The sequence below is a fragment of the Rhodnius prolixus genome, unplaced genomic scaffold (genome assembly GCF_049639745.1).
Source record: "Rhodnius prolixus isolate KJV_2025 unplaced genomic scaffold, Rpr scaffold_11, whole genome shotgun sequence".
Lineage (NCBI taxonomy): Eukaryota > Metazoa > Arthropoda > Insecta > Hemiptera > Reduviidae > Rhodnius > Rhodnius prolixus.
In genome coordinates this window covers 7,431,087-7,454,998 of record NW_027411625.1, presented here as the reverse complement: position 1 = coordinate 7,454,998, position 23,912 = coordinate 7,431,087, and the positions used below count along the sequence as shown (strand labels likewise).

Here is a 23,912-nt window from a genome sequence, read left to right as displayed (position 1 = left end):
TCCGACTCCCTACTAATTATAAATGATACAATAAAACACTAACTTGCTAACTAATAAATTAGCATTCATCAAATTAGGTAAGAAGAGCATGGAGTACAGGATGAATTCCTGGCAACTAACGCCACTTTCTTTTACTTTTTTAACTAAGGTTCTGCCTTATAATGTTACTTCTAGATCACATTTAATTTTTTCTTATTTAGATAGATTTGTTAATTTGCTTGAGGGATATTTCTCTATACAAATAGAGTTAGTTTGCAAAACATTAACATAAATTTCTCATTATTTTGGCGATATATAAACATGCACACAATTACATTTAATTTTAAATGCACTTTTAAAATTAATTTACAATAAAATATCTTCAACTGTTACTGTTCTTATTTTTAATTGGTGACAATGGTAAAGTAGTAGAGATCATCTAACTTAACATTATCTGAAAATAGCTGGAAATTGTTAATATTTTCTACTTCACTTTTATCTGTATTGATATACTTCAAAAAATATCTATTTCTTGAAAGCATATAATTAATGTATACAATCAGAAAGTGATAAAGACTGACCTGGTCGTGGGTATTACATTCTGGGTATTCAATATCGCTTTGAAATTTATAAGGTCTACCGTTGTAAACGATTCTGAAATAGAGAGGCCTACTCTACGTAATTGGCTATCAATTGTAAGCTGGAAATATAGGCGTTCTTTCATGTAAATATTGCTCTCCTTCTATCGCGAAACTACTGATACTTTTTACAGTTAGGATTACGTAAAGTGAGAATTTATGATTGACTGAATATATATCAAAGCATAGTTTGTGATTTTTTAATTTTTCAATTGTGTTTTTAAGTTCAGTTTTAAATTGATGTTTTATCAGTTACATTCAACATATCATATGAATACTTACAACATTGTTGACAATAATGACTAATTTATAATCAGTAAAAATATACATTACCCAGAAATAATAAAATACTGGGTGGGGAGAAGTCCCAGCCCAAGAATTACTCTAATTTCCAGGAAAAATTATTATGGCAGATGTTATAGATCTGTTGTATCTAATGAACACTCGAATTTTGCTGAAATCCTTGAGCTACATATTATATCCCTTTAACTTTTGAAAAATAAGTAAACAGTAATAATAACTAAAGAAATTGTAGTTTTAAAATGTTTGATACAGATTTGCTGTTACTACTAAAATTACATTAGCGCAATCTGGTGGCCAATTAACTGAACTACGAGAGTTACTGATTCATTAAAACCACTTACTATTCTTCCAAATTATCACTCTTTTTTTTAAATACCAAAAACACTGAACATTCTAAATTATAATAATAAGCTGTTAAGTTTTACAGTTATTTTGATGAAATAAACGTAATTTTTAACAGACTTTTTTTAAATGTAATCTTCTTACTTCCCGACATTTTCGATTTTATGTCAACACGTTAAATAGTCTGGAGAGAATTTCAGCTTTTATCCTTTGTAATCCTAGTAATGTAAGCAATATAAGTCTTGGTTCATATTCGGCCAAATTTTTGTACGGGGAGTTGGACTTAAGTCTCATCCCCAACTGATTACAAATAATAAAACACCATCTTGCTAATCTCATGCATTTAGCATTCTTTAAAGCCAAATAACATAGAGATTTTAATTGTTTGAAGAATGTATCGCGAGTGGAACACTCACTACCCTTACTACTGTTCGCAAGGTTCTCTCTCGTTCGTACTTCTGGGTCAATATTTAGTTTTTACAAGTTTAAATAACTATAAAATTGACATTACATTTAGGAAACGCTTGCCTCGTCTAGCTGTATTAATTAAGGTTTTCCAAAATAAAGACGTAAACAGGGTGAACCAGTAAGTATTGTCCATAGGCCAACTGTGTGTAGTACATCTAAAGTGGACTTCAAAGACGTATTGGCCAACTTCATAGTTTCCACTGTTCTTGAGTGACGTCACTTAAAAGTTTTTTTCTAAAATCATTACTTTTTTCCAATAAAAATGTTATTACTCAGAAAGTCCGAATTTATTAATTTTTGTCCGAATTCGATTCTGATGACACGGTTAGAATGACAAATAAATTTTCTAAAAATTGATACCATTTCGAAGCATAAGTTATTCTCCAAACAGTCTCAATCTTCCTCCGAATGCTGGAAAAATAAAAGTAATCGAAATTTTTAAGAAAACTCATTAGGCTCTTACGTGATCAATATCAGACCTAGGTGCTGGCATATTTTATAAAAGTTTTCTTGTTTAATGGGCTTTCAAACGGTATATCATTTTCTAGGATTCCTTTTATCTTCGTATGAGTAATTACGTTTGTTTTGCAAGAAAACGTGTTCTCGAGCACACAAGTGTTAGTTAATCAAGTTGTTTAATTCATTGAAAACTCTTTTAGATGGACCAGTAGTCAATTTTTAAAGTAGATTGTCTTAAAATAAGGAATTGTTTTTACGTAATGTATAAATCCACGGAGAATAACCAATTAATCAAAGCCTTTATATTATTAACAGGTCAGTACGAACTATGATGGCTGATAAATACCTCCGATCTTGGGCAGAAAATAGGCTGAAGACCACACTGAATCTGGATCCACAACAGAACTACTGCTAAGCATGGGCTCGCCAGCTTCCAAGCTAGCGGGGGGCACCTTAAATTTGTATAGAGCTTGCAGGAAAGGAAGCACATAGAACATGGATGAAACATTTGTATTGGAGTCATTTTCGAGAATGTAAACATTGAAGCGAGAAAATCGCATTATAAAAAAAAACGAACCGAACGAATAAAGAAGCTAAACGGATGGAGTTCAGTTAGTTGGCCACCACATTGCGCTAATGTAGTTTTAGTAGTAATAGCAGATCTCTGTCAAACATTTAAAACCATTTAAGATTATTTACTAGTTAGGTTAGCTTAAATAAACTGAAAATTTCAAGTCTGAAACTTAACTTTATCTGGATGGTACATTTTATTCTTTAGCAATTAGTTAATAAAAAGCAATCTAAGGTCTACAGGATTGTGGCTTTTATACGTAGTGACCTCAAATCGACCAGCTTTCTAGAATAAAAAATTGGTTAACTAGAAAGAAACGTTTGGAAAAAATATGGAGCTGGTCAAGATAACTGAACGCAGCTGTGGATTAAGAGAAAATAACTCCCAGAATTCTGTAAAACCCTGGGTATTACAATTTATTTTTCCTGCTACTAGTCCAAACAATTTCCTTTCTTTTCTTTTTGTATTTTCCTCCAGTTAAATTTGTATACACATTACAAAAGCAAATGAAACTTTTAATTACATTTGAAAAGTTTTTTCCCGTAACAATTTATTGCTGGGTGAGCTTGTAATTAAAAGCTATTTTATAATATCAAACTTACAAATGTACCATTTCACCACTTTGCTGGACGACAGAACTTTTACTAATAATAATAATAATAATAATAATAATACGAGTAAGCTCTGCAAAAGAGCAGAGAACTCTCTGAGTATTTCCAACAACAAGAAGTCCCCCTCTTTGCAAAGATGAAGGCTCTAGATAAAGGCTTCACAGCCTTGAATTTGCGTGAGCCAGGAAATAACGTTGTGCGGTTAGAAAGGGATATGAAGATTGAATGGGCCAAAAGCAGCTACATGGCAGGTATTATGCCCTTCTTACTGCAGAAGGAACTGATAGCTTAGCCTCGTGCCAATGGCTCACAAAAGGCCATCTATTCCCTGAGACGGAACGGTTCGTAATGGCGATGCAGGACCAGGTGATAGCTACAAAGGCGTATCGAAGATGGGTTCTAAGGGAAAGTCTAGTTGCACGATAAATGCAGAATGTGCAACTCCACTTCGGAAAGCATACAGCACATAGTTGGCAGGATGTTCAGTACTTGCGCCGAAGGAGTACCTTTTCAGGCACAATAATGTGGCTAAAATTATCCATAAAGCACTTTGCTCAAAGTTTGGGCTGCTGAAGACAGAAGTGCCATATTATAAATATAACCCGCCGACGCTGCTGCAGAATGCGCACACAAAAGTATATTGGGACACTCAGATAGTAACGGATAGGCTTGTTGTTAGCAAATAAACTAACTAAAACAAGCTAACAATTTATGTTAGCAACAAGCCGGACATACTTGTTATGGATAGGAAGGGTAGAGTGGCACATATCGTCTATATCGCCATACCCAATGATGATAACATGCAGAAAAGCAGGGGCGAAAAGATCCGGAAGTACCAAGACCTGGACAAAACGACGATTGTGCCTATAATACTTTCCACGAGTGGCCTCGTGCCCAGAACAACGGTGACTGCTGTCAATGAGTTGGGCCTATCCACTGATCTGGTTGTAGAGGCGCAGAAGGCAGTCCTCCTAGATACGGTCCGTATCATCCGAAAGTTCCTGAGTGCTGCCCATTAAGCAGATCAATACAGCCAATCGCCGCGTGCAGCCCGTTATTATTTGGATTTAGTTTTTAACTCCGAGAGATAGATAGTAATTTAGATAAGGGGTTGTGGCAAAGTCCACCCCTCTAAGTGATTTCCCTAATAAGGAGTCAGAAATATAATAATAATAATAATAGTAATAATAATAATAATAATAATAATAATAATAATAATAATAATAATAATAATAATTAGTATTTATAAAGAATTTTATGACAGAAAATTTTGAAATTCAATTCGTAAGAACTCTTTTCACTTATTCTAAGGCCATCAAGAGGTAGTGTTACGATAGTCCCAAATTTTTTGAAATTGTGTTTCCAACAGAATTTTTTTTGTTAAATCTTTTATTGAAATTGGCAACTGCAACAACTGTTGCAACAAGTAAATGTGATATAATATAACAATGTCATGAATATGGGATAGGAGAAGGCACCCAGTGGCGACACTCCATTAACGTGCTCTTGCTACACTGCTCTTATGATGAGAGTAGATTGCGGGACCATCTACTGTTCAATCCCCTTCAGAGGATTACCTGGTAATGTGGAAGAAGATTGGTTGCTCTATGTGCTGCGGTAGTGGAATGAAATTTTTAAGAAACGAGTTTTAGCAAGATCTTTAACGAATGGGATTTGGAGATCATTATGGATGGGTGAGGTTAGAAATATATAGAACGGAGCAATAACTAGTTTCCCGAAGTATTTTTGATTGTAATGTCTGGAGGTGTTGAGAGTTGGAAATGCTTAGTCGATCCCCATACTTCGATGCCGTGTGGCCAAATTGGTCGCAGTAAGAGAGCAGGTATAAGAGTCGTTTTCTTAAAAAGAATGTATTTAATAAAATGACAGTTCTGCTCAACAGATTTTTTTCTTTAATTTGGAATCCATATTAGTATTGTAAAGGTAATCTGGATGTTCATTACACTTAAATGAAAGAAGCTTAATCTAACCGCATTCCCACAGCTGTATTAAAAAGCATTTTGAACATTTATAGAACTTAATGAGTGCGTTGAGTATGCGAAGTTAAAAGTAAATAGTTGAACCACTTTCGATAAAATCGAATCTTCCACGAAGACCGCATATATCTTCTCCTTTTTTTTAAAGGATAATTCCACTCACGTTATCTCATCTTCCCACCCTAATCTATCCAGACATCCTAATCTTACAGCTCAAGGCCTTCTCACATCCACTTCTCACCATGAAACGCACAGCACCGCCTAAACCAGGCGACAGTTTGATCAAGTCTGACCTTAATCCCTACAGAATTCCAATAATGGTTGGTGTTTTAAGACACCTAAGGCCCAACATTGTTTATTTGGTACACAGACAACACTTCGTAATATGCACACATTTATTTATACTGGATGCATTTAAAACAAATAAATAATTAATAAATTACAAAAACTAAAACTTAAAGTGCCCCATTCTAAACTTCACAATTTAAACGTTTGAAGGTTTTAAAGAACTTTATTTTCAGAAAATTGACTGACTTATTTATAACAAACCTTCTACCAATTATTTGTTACACCCTCGTAGATTATGCGTGGAATCAATAAATATGCTAGGAAAGGATTTCAGTATTAGCAGATAACTTACTCCCACGCTATAATTTATAATTATTCTATAAGTCAAAGTAATTATTAAGTGAAGCCAAATATTTTAACCAAAAGATACAAATTTTTACTAGGATTTTAAATGTTTATTTGGCCCCTTTCATTCTGACAATGCCCGGTCCAACTAAGAAACATTTGCGGTGTGTGGAGTAACTATTGTTTTCTGCTGTTGACATGATCCAGTATTAAGTTTAAGATCTACATTATTATTATAATTACAATCAAAATAACCCATTTTGTTAGGAATTTATCTTGCTCTTTGTAAGCTGGAATCCTTAGCCGACCCATATTTGGATGAGCCTAGGCTATGTAAGCTAAAGCCTTCCAAGTCAATTACCTATATTGCCAAGCATCTTCGTAACCATGGATATTGCCATTTATTCCGTCCGTCAGGCATCAATCAGTACCTATTTAGCCACTTCTAGGTTGGTGTAGGACCTATATTCAGTCCCTCAGTGAGGTTCATATGCTGACACTGGTAATACGAAGTGTGGCTATTAAATAACGAGACTGTTGCTGCTACAGAAGAACTATGCATGCGCCAAATCCTAACGACCGACAGCTGTGCAGCGTAAAGCCTTCTCTTTCTATTGCAGCGTCTCACGTGTTTGTAGAGAAATCTGTCAGACCGGAACCGTCGTTTGTGTAAGAGGTGTTAGTTTCTTGATAAAACTTGATAAAACCGCTACTGAAACTTATCTTTCATTAAAAGAAGTTTATGGCGATGAATGTTAATCACGTGCGCCAGTTTTTGAGTGGTTCAAGCGTTTCCAAGATGGCCGAGAAGACGTCGGAGATGATGACCGCCCGGGTCGCCCTTCCACGTCCAAAACGGATGAAAATATCGATTATAATTAATCAACATTACTACCGTGAGGTGCTTGCTCAACTCCGTGAAAGAGTAAGGAAAAAAACGACCCGATTTATGGAAGAACAAGTCACAGGGTTCTCTCCATCAAGACAACGCGCCGGCTCACACTGCATTCTCTGCCAAGACGTTTCTAGCCAAGTACAAACATCCCAGTTTTAGGCCGTCCGCTTTATTCGCCTGACCTGGCCCTATGTGACTTTTATCTGTTCCCCAAAGTCAAATCTGCATTAAAAGGAACACGATTTCAGTCCGTTGAAGCTGTGAAAGAAAAAACGGCACGCGTCATGCAGAAGCTCACAGAAATAGACTTCCAGCACTGTTTCGAACAATGGTAAATTCGCATGGAGCGTTGTAGGGATAGGGGAGGGGTGTATATTGAAGGTGATAATAACTAAATATGTATAAATTTAAAATAAAATGTTTTATAGCAATAGTCTCGTTATTTAATAGCCACACCTCGTATAGCCAATGGTGAACTTGGCCTAGGTAGGTATTATTAAACCTTTCCATTGGTCCGGAATCCTGCATATCTAGGACTATAACAAAATAGCATTATTAATTCTATTTAGTTCTCCGTTTACAGCAGCTCCAAAACCTTGATGGCGAAATACCACTGGCCAAAGATAAGCGAAAGTTTTCTTTCGAAGGCCCTCGCCAAGATTTGTGACCAATTTTCTGAACCAGTATCAGGAAGCCTCGTTATTATGTTGTGTCTATTTTGACAAACCTCTGCAGGCTCAGAAACATATGAGGCTTCTTCCAGTCGATAGAGGTCATTGTAGGTTTTGATTGACTGTGATAGAGTTTCCGTTTCATGTGCTCTGCTCTTGTGGGGGTTTTGGCAAGAACGAGGTTCATAACTATCGATTACCCGGGCAATATTTAACAAAAACGTCCATTTGGTAACGCAGTGTCTGCAGGCCGTTTGGCCTGCTCCACCCTTCATTTATCCTAAAGGCGGAAGCAATGCAATTGGGTTAAATTTCCAAAATTAAGTTCTCTAAAGTGAATACATGTTTTAAGTTCCGCTGAGCAGGGGAAGAAAGAACCAGCGCATGGCCTTTAAGTTTTTGACTGTTAACAGAATACCTTTGAAACAAAAAAGTTTATATTATTGCAAATGCTCGGCAGTCGTTGTGTGTCACTTCATGGCAAATTCAAGTTATGGTCACATTCAATTTATTTATTTTTGAAAAAATAACTAAACAATAATAATAATAACAAAAGAAATAATAGTTTTAAATGTGTGATAGAGATATGCTATTACTACTGAAACTACGTTAGTGCAATCTGGTGGCCAATTAACTAACTACGAGAGTTACTGATTCATTCAAACCACTTACTATTCTTCCAAATTATCACTCTTTTTTTTTTAAATACCAAAAACACTGAACATTCTAAATTATAATAATAAGCTGTTAACTTTTACAGTTATTTTGATGAAATAAACGTAATTTTTAACAGACTTTTTTTAAATGTAATCTTCTTACTTCCCGACATTTTCGATTTTATGTCAACACGTTAAATAGTCTGGAGAGAATTTCAGCTTTTATCCTTTGTAATCCTAGTAATGTAAGCAATATAAGTATTGGTTCATATTCGGCCAAATTTTTGTACGGGGAGTCGGACTTAAGTCTCATCCCCAACTAATTACAAATAATAAAACACCAACTTGCTAATCTCATGCATTTAGCATTCTTTAAAGTCAAATAACATCGAGATTATGATTGTTTGAAGAATGTATCGCGAGCGGAACACTCACTACCCTTACTACTGTTCGCAAGGTTCTCTCTCGTTCGTACTTCTGGGTCAATATTTAGTTTACATTGAGGAAACACTTTATTGGAAAGTGCAAACCCCTTCCTGAGAGAGGTGAAGTTAAACGAATTTTTCCTGAAAAATGATTGAGGTAAAAGTTATAGATTCTCTGAACGTCAGCGACCATGAGACTGTCTTAATTTTCTTTTCATTAATTGTCAAAAGTAAGTTTAGTTTTTTGTTGCATTATGGGATTGATTCTATTTTATTTTCGGTTTAAACTAACTAAGACATTTATTCTGCTTATTCTGTGCAAGAGTATGGTCCCTCAAGCTAGGCGTAGAAACGCCCACAGCGTTGGACATGGCAGAGACTCCTCTCAAGAGGTTGTACAGCTTGCTAGTGAGCATTGGGCTTACTTATGTACGATCTGAGCCATTGATTAACTTTGGTTAACAGGGAAAAGTTTATCAAAAACGTCCATTAGGTATCGCAGTGTCTTTGGGCCGTTTGTCCCGCTTAACTCTTTATTTATTCTAAAAACAGGAGCAATTCAATCGTGTCACATTTCTGAAATTGAGTTGTCTTGAGTGAAAACATGTTTTAAGCTCTGTTGAACAGGGAAAAAATGAACCATCGTGTGGTCTGCAAAGTGTTTTGACTGTTAACGAATAAAAACATCAAACATAACTCGAACTTATTAAGTTATTATTAAAAATATGCTCTGAACTAATTCGTAAAAATACTCTGCACTGAGAGGATTATACTGCTATCCTATGCATACCAAAAGAAAAAGCAAAAAACAAAGAAATGTTATTCTAACAAAGAAAACATGATGAATATAAAATAGTAGACTTGATTAAATTTAACATGTTGCATAGAATATGTGCGTGGACAGAAAGTTGGAAATGTAAAAAAAAAACAGGACAACTTGCTGGTTTTGTATTATTGATAGTGGTTCGTTGTGTGTGTTATGGTGGGCTGGTATAGTTTAATCTAACATGCACCCCACCTTACAATGACCTGGTCGTTTCAACCGCAAGTTTTTTTTCTTTACACTTCAATCTATAGGCAAAGGTGCTAAAATGGCGATACTCCTTTTAAAAATGTCAGTAACTGTTTTCACCCTTACACTACTCCAGATATTCGACAATAGAGGCAAAGTCCCTATCTTCTTTGATGAATGTTAACTACCCTAATCCCCAAATTAGGCTTCTACAATATCCACTTCTGGCTTTATTTTTGGCCAACGTGACCAAAGAGTAATTGAATTATTCTTTGAATTGTTTGCCGACTTGTTGCCTTAAATGAGCCTTGGTTAACTTGCAGGAGACAGTATAATCTGTAATCTGCATCTGTGCAATTGTTGGACATGACAATAATTTGTTTAATAATAATACTTGTCTTTATTAAATACTATTTACAAAACTGTTCAAATCAAATTTATTAGTTTAAAGAGTATCTGCAAGGTCTATTAGATCGTCGGAGGAGATTTTGCCATTTTCCTTTTCAAAATATCCAGCTGTTTTGAAAATATGTAAATACAAATAATGAAACACTTGCTGTCAATTATTACAGCGGTTAAATTAATTGAGGGTTAGTGCAGTTTTATAGTAATTTATTAAAGATATCTTGTGCTTACTTACTTTCTTATCATTATAGCCAATAAAGGGCCTGAGCCTCAGCTTCTTTGCCATTAAGGTAAAATACAAAAGAAAAATCATCGAATTGACTTCCAGTCCGTCTAGATTTCTACTTGTTTTGTCTCTGTTATCTAGTATTGAGGGCAAAGCTAAAATTTACATAAAGGGTAGCCTTCGTTTGAAAAATGAAAGGTAAAAAACTACGGAAAAACACCGAACTGGCTTCCAGTTCGTCTAGATTTCTACTTACTTTGTCTCAGCTATCTAGTATTAAAGCCAAAGCTAAAGTATACGTACAGAGTAGCCTTCTTTTGGGAAATATGAGGCAAAAACAACGGAAAAACACCGAATTGTCTTCCAGTCCGTCTAGATTTCTACTTGTTTTGTCTCTGCTATCTAGTATTGAGGCCAAAGCTAAAGTATACATACAGAGTAGCCTTCTTTTAGGAAATCTAAGGCAAAAACAACGGAAAAACACCGAATTGGGTTCCAGTTCGTCTAGATTTCTACTTACTTTGTCTCAGCTATCTAGTATTAAAGCCAAAGCTGAAATATACATACAGAGTAGCCTTCTTTTGGGAAATCTAAGGCAAAAACAACGGGAAAACACCGAATTGGCTTCCAGTCCGTCTAGATTTCTACTTGTTTTGTCTCTGTTATCTAGTATTGAGGCCAAAGCTAAAGTATACATACAGAGTAGCCTTCTCTTGGGAAATCTAAGGCAAAAACAACGGAAAAACACCGAATTGGCTTCCAGTCCGTCTAGATTTCTACTTGTTTTGTCTCTGTTATCTAGTATTGAGGTCAAAGCTAAAGTATACATACAGAGTAGCCTTCTCATGGGAAATCTAAGGCAAAAACAACGGAAAAACACCGAATTGGCTTCCAGTCCGTCTAGATTTCTACTTGTTTTGTCTCTGTTATCTAGTATTGAGGCCAAAGCTAAAGTATACATAATGGGTAGCCTTCTTTTGGGAAATCTAAGGCAAAAACAACGGAAAAACACCGAATTGGCTTCCAGTTCGTCTAGATTTCTACTTGTTTTATCTCTGTCACCTACTTTTGTGGCCCTTGCTGAAATAAACATACAGAGTAGCCTTCATTTGGAAAGTGAAAGGTAAAATACAAGGGAAAATCACCGAATTGGCTCCCTGTTCTTTCTAGAATTCTATTTGTTTTGTCTCTGTCACCTACTTATGTGGCCCGGGCTGAAATAAACAGAGACGGTAGCCTTCGTTTGGAAAATGAAAAGTAAAAACAACGGAAAAACACCGAATTGGCTTCCAGTCCGTCTAGATTTCTATTTGTTTTGTCTCTGTTATCTAGTATTGAGGCCAAAGCTAAAGTATACATACAGAGTAGCCTTCTCATGGGAAATCTAAGGCAAAAACAACGGAAAAACACCGAATTGGCTTCCAGTTCGTCTAGATTTCTACTTGTTTTGTCTCTGTTATCTAGTATTGAGGCCAAAGCTAAAGTATACATACAGAGTAGCCTTCTCATGGGAAATCTAAGGCAAAAACAACGGAAAAACACCGAATTGGCTTCCAGTTCGTCTAGATTTCTATTTGTTTTGTCTCTGTTATCTAGTATTGAGGCCAAAGCTAAAGTATACATACAGAGTAGCCTTCTCATGGGAAATCTAAGGCAAAAACAACGGAAAAACACCGAATTGGCTTCCAGTTCGTCTAGATTTCTACTTGTTTTGTCTCTGTTATCTAGTATTGAGGCCAAAGCTAAAGTATACATACAGAGTAGCCTTCTCATGGGAAATCTAAGGCAAAAACAACGGAAAAACACCGAATTGGCTTCCAGTTCGTCTAGATTTCTACTTGTTTTATCTCTATCACCTACTTTTGTGGCCCTTGCTGAAATAAACATACAGAGTAGCCTTCATTTGGAAAGTGAAAGGTAAAATACTAAGGAAAATCACCGAATTGGCTCCCAGTTCGTCTAGAATTCTATTTGTTTTGTCTCTGTCACCTACTTATGTGGCCCGGGCTGAAATAAACAGAGACGGTAGCCTTCGTTTGGAAAATGTAAGGTAAAAAACACTGAATCAGCTTACAGTTCGTCTAGATTTCTAAAACATTTTGGGTTCTGATGTTATGAACCATAACTAACATCTAGTTATCTAGTTAAATTTGTAAATCTGATTTGGCTTACGTGAATCTTGCTTATTGCACCAATTGGCCTATGTTTTCATTGAATTTGACACACTTGGCATAGATGAATGATGAAAATGAATTTATATTTTTAGCAAATTGAACGCTGATTTTGAAAGTGAGATTTAAAATTAAAATAGATGTACTAGAACTTTAGAAAATGTGATTTTGAAGCAGAAAAAAAAAACTGTCATAACTTCAAAATATGATTGTGGAGTATTACTCTATTTTTACATACAGTGTGGTCCCATTTGTTTTTGGTTGTGTAATGATGCGAGCCTCCTCGCGTTTAAGGGGGGGGTTGTACTTAGAAAAAGAACACCTGGTCGACACTTTATAACTTTATTATCTACATCAAACTCCTCGACTAATAATTAACTGATTACCGTAAATTGTATATAGGTAACTTAACTAATAACACATGTAAATTGTAAATAGGTAAATGAACTAAAAGGGTGACAAAGATGTAAAAAGTAATTAAAACCCTTGACTAATAATGTACTAATTGACGTAAAGTGTATATATATGTAACTTAACTGATAAAACACGCAAATGGTAAGTATGTAAATTAGCAAAAAGGTGACAAAAAGGTGAAAAGGAATTATAAACCCTTGACTAATACTTATAAAAAATACCCAGACAACAGGAGTTACCCCGTTCCGCCCGTCGCCCTGCCTACCGGAACCAGAGAGTGGCGACCCCTTCAATCTCTAGACAAATTTGGCTTACCCGCCAGCACCTGCAGCCAGACCATTCCTCGGTTCCAAAATCTTGTCTGATATTCTCCGGTTTTTCTGCATTCAGCATCAGCCACTCTGTTCGGTCACACACACTGTTCTGTTCTTCTTTTCTTCCTTTTTCTCATACTATCGCTCCCACAGACTCACATTGACACACCCTACACACACACACACACCACTCTCCGGGCCCCCACCATTCCGTCGGCAGCGCGCACAAGACTCCTATTCAATGCATTCCTGACTATGCATTCTAAGATCACCTTATCGGCCTCGTGCTACATTCTCTATGTCTAGCAATTGAATTCTAAAATATAATTACAAATTGAAAATATAATTACAATTCACCCCAATATTTTCACCACACTTCCGTCCCCTACATCACCCCTTCCTTTGAAAAAGTGGCTATACTCACAGAGTATGCCACTTTATCCTGCCTTTGCTACACTCCACTTCACTCTACTTCGGCTGCTGGGCCCGGGGTTGGCTGGGCCCTCGGTTGCCCTCTGCTTCTGATGTAGGCCACCTCCTGGGATGACAACCGCTGGACCTCCGGGCTGGCAAGAGCGAGGCGCTGGGTTGTTCTCTTCCGCCACACCCTCCAACCGCAGCACCCACCTAGTAGTAGGAGTATCACTAGGCCACCCGTCCCTGTTCCCACCGACCAGTGTGTTCGTCGTTCGCGGGACTCTTTCATCCTTGTTAGGGTAGCTTGCAGGGTGTCTAGGTCCACCTCCACCGCCCCACTGCGTCCGTTCGTGGCAGCTCCCGTTTCCTCAAGGTGTTCCAGCGCTCCGTGAACCTGATCCATGGACACCGCTAAGGGTCCCTCTTCCTTCAGCATGGGTAGCGACGGCAAGTGTACTGTGACACGTTGCCCCAGTGCGGCGTTGGTAGAGCCTCGACTATTTGGGAGCAGACGATATTGTGGGGTCTGTAAGGTGCATCCCTTTCCCGCCTTAATGTAGCCCACTCCCTGAAGAACCTCCTCGGTGACGGCAACTCCTGAAGTGGTCCGGCACTGCGAGATGATTTTTGTGGGCTCCTGAAGGCTGAATATCCAAGACTCCTTTGCTGCATTCCAATACCAAGTGGGCCTGGGCTGCGACGTAAGCACCACCTGTCTACAACCCGCCTCCCTGGTAGGCGTCTCCCCTCTCTGCAATGCACTCAGGCAAGAGGTTTGGTGCCTCGAGTAGAGAGGAAAGGTTATCGCGCAAACCCAAAGGGCTCCTTGTCGGCACCCCTTCAGGTGCTCCTCCTCCAGCTCCGCATAGTACTCCTTGTCCTTGCTGACTAGGTAGTAGTTTGCATCAGGCTCCAGTTTCATGATTAGACCAGAAGCTCGGTCCTTGGCTGGTAGAGCTCTCACATGGAAAAGCTCGAACCTTCTCCCCTGCGAAGATAATGGCAGATCGACCACGACACGGATAACTTCACTAGTAGATACTGCGTGGGCTTCGGCCAGTTGATAGTAGACATACAGCTCTGCGGGGCTTGTCCCGGCCACCAACTCCAAATCCCGAGGCAGGGCCCCTTTGACGGTCTTTAATATATCCCCTAACTCCCTGGGGGTGATAAGGGTCACTCCTAACTTCCCCGAGGCTAGCGATTCTATGGCCGTGTGCATGGTGTTCATGTCGACCAGGGCTTTCAACGCACTCAGCTCCAAATTCCGTATCAGGCTAGAGCTATTTAGAGAGAGATGAAGGAGGTGGTCGATCGAGTTTACTTTCTGTTCCAGGGTGCTAAGTCGGCGGTCTTGTTGGCTGACGCGGTCGAGCAATCTGCTCGCAATAAGGTTCATCCTACCGCTTTGTTCATCTATCTTCCGGCTCAGGGTGCGCGTTACGGATAGGTGCCCCTCCTGGAGGTGCATTATCTCTGATTGGTCGTGCTCGAGGGCAGCGAGTGCTTTCTGGGTTTGCTCAAGATCATCGGAGTCTGGATTTCCAAACAAGATTTTGATGAGTTTCCCCCCGATATTTAGCAACCCCCTCCGTGATCGGCTATGTGGTAACATCCCCCGCAGGGTCGCACTGGCTGTTAAGAGCTCCTCCTCAATAGCAGCTACTCTCTCAATCTCCTCCATACCCGCGTTCCACTCGGGTACCTTCGAGGCCACCCGTTGTATTTTTTTGGACGCTTCCATCGTTACCTCCCGCAATGCATTCAATGACTGATCAATTTGAGATACATTGATTTCGACCGCTACCTGCCATTGGTCTCCCGTGAGTAGTACTTCCGCGTGTGGTACAAAGATCACGCCCCCCTGTAGGAACCCCTCTCCACCCGCCAACCACAGCAGCATACCTGCAACAAAATCTCTGATCATCTACGGTTATGCGATGCCTTAGAAATGTGTTCCCCTAACCTTTCTTATTCAACCTGCTTCCGGATTCTCTTCACCCGACCTCCCAAGACTTATGATGACCCAGATTTTGGCACCCTAGTCCGTAGGTCCATCGGGTGCTTCCCTTCCTTCACTCTAACTGGCGATTCGGGAGCCCACGTTCTATCTTTAGGATCCTCTGGTTCTTCAAACGATCCCGAATCTCCCGAATCCCTAGCAGCACTCCCTGGTGAGCCCCCGAGCTCCCCTTGGGTTTCGATAGCGATCTCCCATTCTCCCTCCGGCCAATTATCGGAATTTTCCCCCTCCTCGCTATCATTATCTGGGCTGCCCCTTAACGTCGACTTACGTCTCCGCATTCCGCCCTCCCGCTGAGGTAACGGAAGCCAACTTCGACTTGCATTACGTTCTTCGCGCCTCGTCTCCATCCCGATTGAACTATCTCGCGCCCCAGGAGATCCGGAGTGGCTACTCGTTGTTCCCGGTCTCACGCTCTCTTCATCGCTTTCATTGCGCGCTTGGACAACCGCCCCCCTATCCGCGGTGTCGTTCCCCATGGGGATGTCTGGCTCGGCCGGAGTTCTAGGACTAGCTTCCCCGGTAGAGTCAGGCGAGGTTCCCAGTGTCATTTCCGCCCCATCGCGCTCGTCCCCTAACTGAATTACTGTATCTTCCTCCCCCTCGCTATCATCTGCAGCCCACTCAGGGAGGTTCCCTCCAGAAGGCACTTCCCTTGCCCCGCGTAAGGTCCTTTGTCTCGTCAGGGAGCGTTCATTCCGTGCGCCGGATGTCGTAGTACCGGGAAGTGGTTTCGGCAAGGTGTCTCTCTCGAAGGCTGGTTTTAACCGATTTATGTGGACTGTAACTGCTTCTCCCCCCTCCCGCTCAATGACATAGTTTACGGGAGGTATACATTTCACTATCCGGAATGGGCCTCTCCAAGGGCGGTGGAACTTCCGTGCATGTCCGCTTGGCACCGCCGGAACATGTAGATAGACCGAATCTCCCACCCGAAAAGCCCTTTCTTTTCTTCCTTGGTCGTGATATTTGGTTCGTCTCTGGCGACTCTCGCGATCTCTCTGTGCTACTGAATCATAGGCCTCCTCCAACCGGGCCCTCAGTTTCTCTATTTGATCAGCCGCGTTTCCGCTGGTCGGTTCGCAAGTGCCTACGTACTCTCCGGGATGCGGCACTTCTCGCCCAAATAACAAATAGTTAGGAGAATACCCCGTGGAGGTATGAGGGGTCGCACGGTAAGCGGCCACTACGTATGGCAGCCACCTATCCCAGTCCCTTCCGTCGCGTTTGACGTAATGGGTGATCGATTCCACCAGCGTACGGTGGAATCTTTCCACCATTCCATTGCACTCGGGGTGATACGCGGTCGTTTGCAATTTATTTATCCGCAGGAGCTGACAGGCGGCCATGAATAAGTCTGAAGTGAAATTACGGCCCTGGTCCGTAAGTAGGCGTTGTGGCGCGCCATGCTTCAGGACAATGTGTTCAACGAATGCTCTAGCAGTCGCTTCCGCCGTTTGTTCCTGTAAGGGGACCGCCTCTGCATATCTGCTGAAGTGGTCTACAAAAGTTAGCAGATATTTATTTCCCGAATTAGTGGAAGGAAGTGGCCCCACGATGTCCAGGGACACCTGTTCAAAAGGCCGTTTAGCCTCATAGGGCTGCCCAAGAGGCGCCGTCAATTGCATGGGCGTCTTGCGTTCAGCGCACATCTGGCAACTCTTTACATACTTGATCACATCACGGACTAACTGAGGCCAGTAGTAGAGACCCCTGATTCTGGAAATGGTACGACGTCTCCCCGGATGGCCAGCCCAAGGGGCATCATGCTCCAAGCCGAGCACAGTTCCACGTAGTGTTTCCGGAATTAGCAGTCGTTTCTCCTCTCCGTCCCGCTTCAAGTACCAGAGCCCCTCGGGGGAAGTATATATTTCTGGTGACCTTGAGTTACTCATCCGTAGACACCAAGGGTCCTTCTGTTGCTCTCTTTGCACGAGTTCATAGCTTAAGGGGTCATGTTTGGTCACCCCTCCAATGGCGCGGCTTAACGCGTCCGCATTAGTGTGTTTACGCCCTGGTTTGTGTTCAACGTTATACTCAAATTCGGCTAGTCGTAACGCCCAACGAGTAAGACGGGAAGAGGGGTCCTTCAGGCTAAGCAGCCATTTTAGGGCAGCGTGATCCGTAACGAGTGTAAACTCGCGCCCAAGAAGATAGCAACGGAATTGCTGAGTGGCCCACACTACGGCCAATAATTCTTTCTCGGTGGTGCTATAATTCCTTTCGGCCGCATTTAATTGGCGGCTGGAATAGGCAATCGGTCGCTCAACCCCGTTTCTTATCTGCGATAACACGGCTCCTAACGCTTCTCCAGATGCGTCCGTGGCCAACAGAAATGGATCATTAAAATCAGGATATATTAGCACGGATTCCGAGCATAGGGCTTCCCGCAGGGCATCAAAAGCTTCTTGCTGTTCCGTATTCCATCGAAAGGCCTCTTCCTTTCTGATTAACTTAGTCAGCGGTAAGGCGATTTCCGCAAAGGTGGGAATGAAGCGGCGATAATACCCAGCTAATCCGAGAAATCCGCGGACCTCTCGGATATTGTGAGGAGTCGGATACTCCCGAATCGCCCTTAATTTTCCCGGGTCCGGCTGTACCCCCTCTTCGGTCACCACGTGACCCAGATAATTTACTTCGGAGGCAGCGAAATGGCATTTCTCGAGGTTCACCTTTAGGTTTGCTCTTCCCAATAAGGCTAGCAACCTATCGAGCCGATCACAATGCTCTTCAATAGTGGTACTGTAGACGATAACATCGTCTAAGTACACAAAGCACCCTACGCCCTTAAGTTCTGCCAATACCCGGTCCATCAGTCGCTGGAAGGTGGCGGGTGCATTTACGAGTCCGAAAGCCATCCGACGGTATTCGAAATGTCCTCCTTCGGTCGTAAAGGCCGTCTTTTCTATGTCCGCTGGCGCCACCTGTATTTGGTGATAGCCGCTCGTGAGGTCCAGAGTTGAGAAATAACGACTTTGGCCCAGTCTCTCTAGGGTCTCACTAATCAGCGGCAATGGATACGCATCTCCCTTGGTGACCGCGTTAAGGCCTCGGAAGTCGGTGCAAAAGCGCCATTTTACTTGCCCGTCCAGGCTCTTCTTTTGCACCAACACTACAGGGGCTTGCCAGGGACTGGAAGAGGGCTGGATGATGCCCTTTTTCAACAGGTCCTGCAATTGCTCGGCTATCACTGCCTTTTGGTGATGAGGAACGCGGTAAGGTCTTTTTACTACAGGGGGGGCGTCTCCAGTCAGAATCTGGTGTTTTACAGGGAGCGTACAACCGATTTGGTCAGGTTCCCCGAACACATTGGCATGTCTGATCACCGTCCGGTACACCTGTTCCCGATGGTCCCTGGGTAGGTGTGCCAGCTTTCCTTTGAGGGCGGCGAATTCCTGATCCCCTTGTCGCACTGAGCAGATTCCTACCCTGGGTTCTCTATGATCATTTTCCTTGTCCAATCCTACTACCCTTTCCACCCCCTCAATCACCCCTAGCTTTTGATTTCTGTCGATCCGGATTTTATCCGGGGTCAAATTCATAACCTGCACCCCTAAGCGATCGTCTCGATAGTTGTAAATGGCTCGCCCCACTCGTAACCCTTTCTGGGGTTGCTCCATCGGCTCGACCAGGAAATTCCCTTCTTTCTTCGTGCGGGCAAAGGCGGCCACCAATTTCTCACTATGCGCTGGTATCTCCGTAACCTCCGCGGCGCGTACAGCCTCGAGGCCATCGCCATTCCGAGGAGAATCCCGTTCAGCCGTGACGTTTTCAGACCCAGCATTCTGGGGAGTCGTAGGCTTCTTGCGGGGACGTTTCTCGGTGCCATAGCGAACCTCACATATTGGCTCCATAGTAAGTGCCCGAGTCTTAGTATTTACCGTCATTCCCAGCTTCTCCATGAGATCCCATCCAATCAGGCCATCCCGGGGGGTATCTATCTCCGCTATCACAAAGGTGTGGTCTACAGGGATCCCTCCCACCATACACGCGACGTCCTGTTCTCCTACTACGGAAAGTGGTGCCCCCGTTACTCCTCTAGCTATCACCTCGGTCTTCCGAATTGGTACCCCCTTTACGGGGCATTTTAGGATGGAAACCTCTGCTCCGGTATCAACGAGCAGCTCGGAGGTTTGTCCCGCTAAGGCTAGCTTCAGTATCACCCCTCCGTTACGGGGTGTGGTAATATTAGGGATAACGATATAACGTGGCGCCCTCAGTCGTGAAGGGAGCCCACCGGCGGCGCCTCCAGTGGCTCCTATTCGTTTGGGGTCTCCTCTGTATTCCCGGTGGAACAAAACCCTATCCTGGGTCCCTTCATTCGTCTCGGGCAGTTCCGTGAGAGGTGAGCGGGATCCCCACATACGTAACAATATTGAGCGTTCTCTAGTCCCCGGCCCTCTGATCGTGTTTTTCCGACCTGGACCCTACATTCTCGAGCAAAATGCCCTGGTTGGTCACACCGAAAGCACTTTTTTTTTGAGACAGTTTTTCGATACTCCTGCCTGGGCGACGCCGTTGCCCCCGAAACAGCAAACGCCTCTCGACACCTAATATCTGATTTTTTTGTCGCCTGTTCAACTAATACTGCTCTACGAGTCGCTTCGTCCCAGGTTAGTGGTGGTGTATATTGTAGCTGAAGTCCCGGATCCCCTTTCAGACCGCGTATAAAGGCGGCTAGCACAACTCGTTCAATTTGTAACTTAGCCCCAATGAAGTCCGCTCCCGCTAAGGTAGGTGTGCATTTCTCACCCAGTTGGCGGCACCTGTCTGCAAATTCTAGGACCGATTCTTGGGACCTCTGCTGCAGCGCATTTAGTTCGAGCAGGTATTGCTCGGGGCTCCGGGCATCCCGAAACCTTCCTTCCAGGACAGCCTTGAACTGTTCGAAGGTAGCGGTTGGTTCTAATAGTTCAGGATGAGCTGCCATACAGGCAGCGGCCGATCCTGTCAGCTTCAGGCGGCCCACAACCTTCTTGTCTGAATCTTCCCATCGGCCACTCTCGGCCAGAAGCTCGAGGTTCCGGATAAATTCTCTAGCGGATATCTCGTGAGCTCCCCCACCCCACGGCTGCAACATGTTCTGCAAGGATAGGTCTTTCCGCGGGCGAGGAGTGATACCCCCGGGGCCCACAGCGCCTGTTAGCTGTCTCCACTGGGCCAATTCCCTTTCCAAAGCTTCCTTTTCTTCCGTTTGACGGATTTTAAAGGCCATTAAGTCGCGATTGGCCATCCGAAGATCCTCCAGTTCCCGTTCGGCCATCTCGTAGCTAGTAAGAACAACGGGAAAACACCGAATTGGCTTCCAGTCCGTCTAGATTTCTACTTGTTTTGTCTCTGTTATCTAGTATTGAGGCCAAAGCTAAAGTATACATACAGAGTAGCCTTCTCTTGGGAAATCTAAGGCAAAAACAACGGAAAAACACCGAATTGGCTTCCAGTCCGTCTAGATTTCTACTTGTTTTGTCTCTGTTATCTAGTATTGAGGTCAAAGCTAAAGTATACATACAGAGTAGCCTTCTCATGGGAAATCTAAGGCAAAAACAACGGAAAAACACCGAATTGGCTTCCAGTCCGTCTAGATTTCTACTTGTTTTGTCTCTGTTATCTAGTATTGAGGCCAAAGCTAAAGTATACATAATGGGTAGCCTTCTTTTGGGAAATCTAAGGCAAAAACAACGGAAAAACACCGAATTGGCTTCCAGTTCGTCTAGATTTCTACTTGTTTTATCTCTGTCACCTACTTTTGTGGCCCTTGCTGAAATAAACATACAGAGTAGCCTTCATTTGGAAAGTGAAAGGTAAAATACAAGGGAAAATCACCGAATTGGCTCCCTGTTCTTTCTAGAATTCTATTTGTTTTGTCTCTGTCACCTACTTATGTGGCCCGGGCTGAAATAAACAGAGACGGTAGCCTTCGTTTGGAAAATGAAAAGTAAAAACAACGGAAAAACACCGAATTGGCTTCCAGTCCGTCTAGATTTCTATTTGTTTTGTCTCTGTTATCTAGTATTGAGGCCAAAGCTAAAGTATACATACAGAGTAGCCTTCTCATGGGAAATCTAAGGCAAAAACAACGGAAAAACACCGAATTGGCTTCCAGTTCGTCTAGATTTCTACTTGTTTTGTCTCTGTTATCTAGTATTGAGGCCAAAGCTAAAGTATACATACAGAGTAGCCTTCTCATGGGAAATCTAAGGCAAAAACAACGGAAAAACACCGAATTGGCTTCCAGTTCGTCTAGATTTCTATTTGTTTTGTCTCTGTTATCTAGTATTGAGGCCAAAGCTAAAGTATACATACAGAGTAGCCTTCTCATGGGAAATCTAAGGCAAAAACAACGGAAAAACACCGAATTGGCTTCCAGTTCGTCTAGATTTCTACTTGTTTTGTCTCTGTTATCTAGTATTGAGGCCAAAGCTAAAGTATACATACAGAGTAGCCTTCTCATGGGAAATCTAAGGCAAAAACAACGGAAAAACACCGAATTGGCTTCCAGTTCGTCTAGATTTCTACTTGTTTTATCTCTATCACCTACTTTTGTGGCCCTTGCTGAAATAAACATACAGAGTAGCCTTCATTTGGAAAGTGAAAGGTAAAATACTAAGGAAAATCACCGAATTGGCTCCCAGTTCGTCTAGAATTCTATTTGTTTTGTCTCTGTCACCTACTTATGTGGCCCGGGCTGAAATAAACAGAGACGGTAGCCTTCGTTTGGAAAATGTAAGGTAAAAAACACTGAATCAGCTTACAGTTCGTCTAGATTTCTAAAACATTTTGGGTTCTGATGTTATGAACCATAACTAACATCTAGTTATCTAGTTAAATTTGTAAATCTGATTTGGCTTACGTGAATCTTGCTTATTGCACCAATTGGCCTATGTTTTCATTGAATTTGACACACTTGGCATAGATGAATGATGAAAATGAATTTATATTTTTAGCAAATTGAACGCTGATTTTGAAAGTGAGATTTAAAATTAAAATAGATGTACTAGAACTTTAGAAAATGTGATTTTGAAGCAGAAAAAAAAAACTGTCATAACTTCAAAATATGATTGTGGAGTATTACTCTATTTTTACATACAGTGTGGTCCCATTTGTTTTTGGTTGTGTAATGATGCGAGCCTCCTCGCGTTTAAGGGGGGGGTTGTACTTAGAAAAAGAACACCTGGTCGACACTTTATAACTTTATTATCTACATCAAACTCCTCGACTAATAATTAACTGATTACCGTAAATTGTATATAGGTAACTTAACTAATAACACATGTAAATTGTAAATAGGTAAATGAACTAAAAGGGTGACAAAGATGTAAAAAGTAATTAAAACCCTTGACTAATAATGTACTAATTGACGTAAAGTGTATATATATGTAACTTAACTGATAAAACACGCAAATGGTAAGTATGTAAATTAGCAAAAAGGTGACAAAAAGGTGAAAAGGAATTATAAACCCTTGACTAATACTTATAAAAAATACCCAGACAACAGGAGTTACCCCGTTCCGCCCGTCGCCCTGCCTACCGGAACCAGAGAGTGGCGACCCCTTCAATCTCTAGACAAATTTGGCTTACCCGCCAGCACCTGCAGCCAGACCATTCCTCGGTTCCAAAATCTTGTCTGATATTCTCCGGTTTTTCTGCATTCAGCATCAGCCACTCTGTTCGGTCACACACACTGTTCTGTTCTTCTTTTCTTCCTTTTTCTCATACTATCGCTCCCACAGACTCACATTGACACACCCTACACACACACACACACCACTCTCCGGGCCCCCACCATTCCGTCGGCAGCGCGCACAAGACTCCTATTCAATGCATTCCTGACTATGCATTCTAAGATCACCTTATCGGCCTCGTGCTACATTCTCTATGTCTAGCAATTGAATTCTAAAATATAATTACAAATTGAAAATATAATTACAATTCACCCCAATATTTTCACCACACTTCCGTCCCCTACAGTTGCTTTACGCAAAACCAACCTGTAATTAGAAAGAAGTATTACATTTTTAATTGGATTGAACCCATAAGAATTATAATAATTCCAATTAAATTATAGGGACGGGTAATTATAAAAGTTATTTTTAACATGCCTTATAATTCATTCTAGAAAGCAAATCATTTTATTATAAAATCATTATAATTCAGGATGTTGTATATTATTTAATTCTATTCGTTGATTGTAGAATTGTCATTTAAACACTAATTTTCTGCTTAAGAACATTAGAGTGCTTTCAGTATATTTTATTGCATGTCCCATTGAACAAATTAGAAAT

The 23,912-nt window shown here is 41.4% G+C and overlaps 1 protein-coding gene across 2 annotated transcripts in view; it reads left to right on the top strand.

Annotated features, from left to right (window-relative positions):
* dcma (decima) overlaps positions 1 to 23,912 on the top strand; it is a 211,821-nt gene that overhangs the window by 153,939 nt on the left and 33,970 nt on the right. The gene's annotated exons all lie outside the window — the stretch shown is intronic.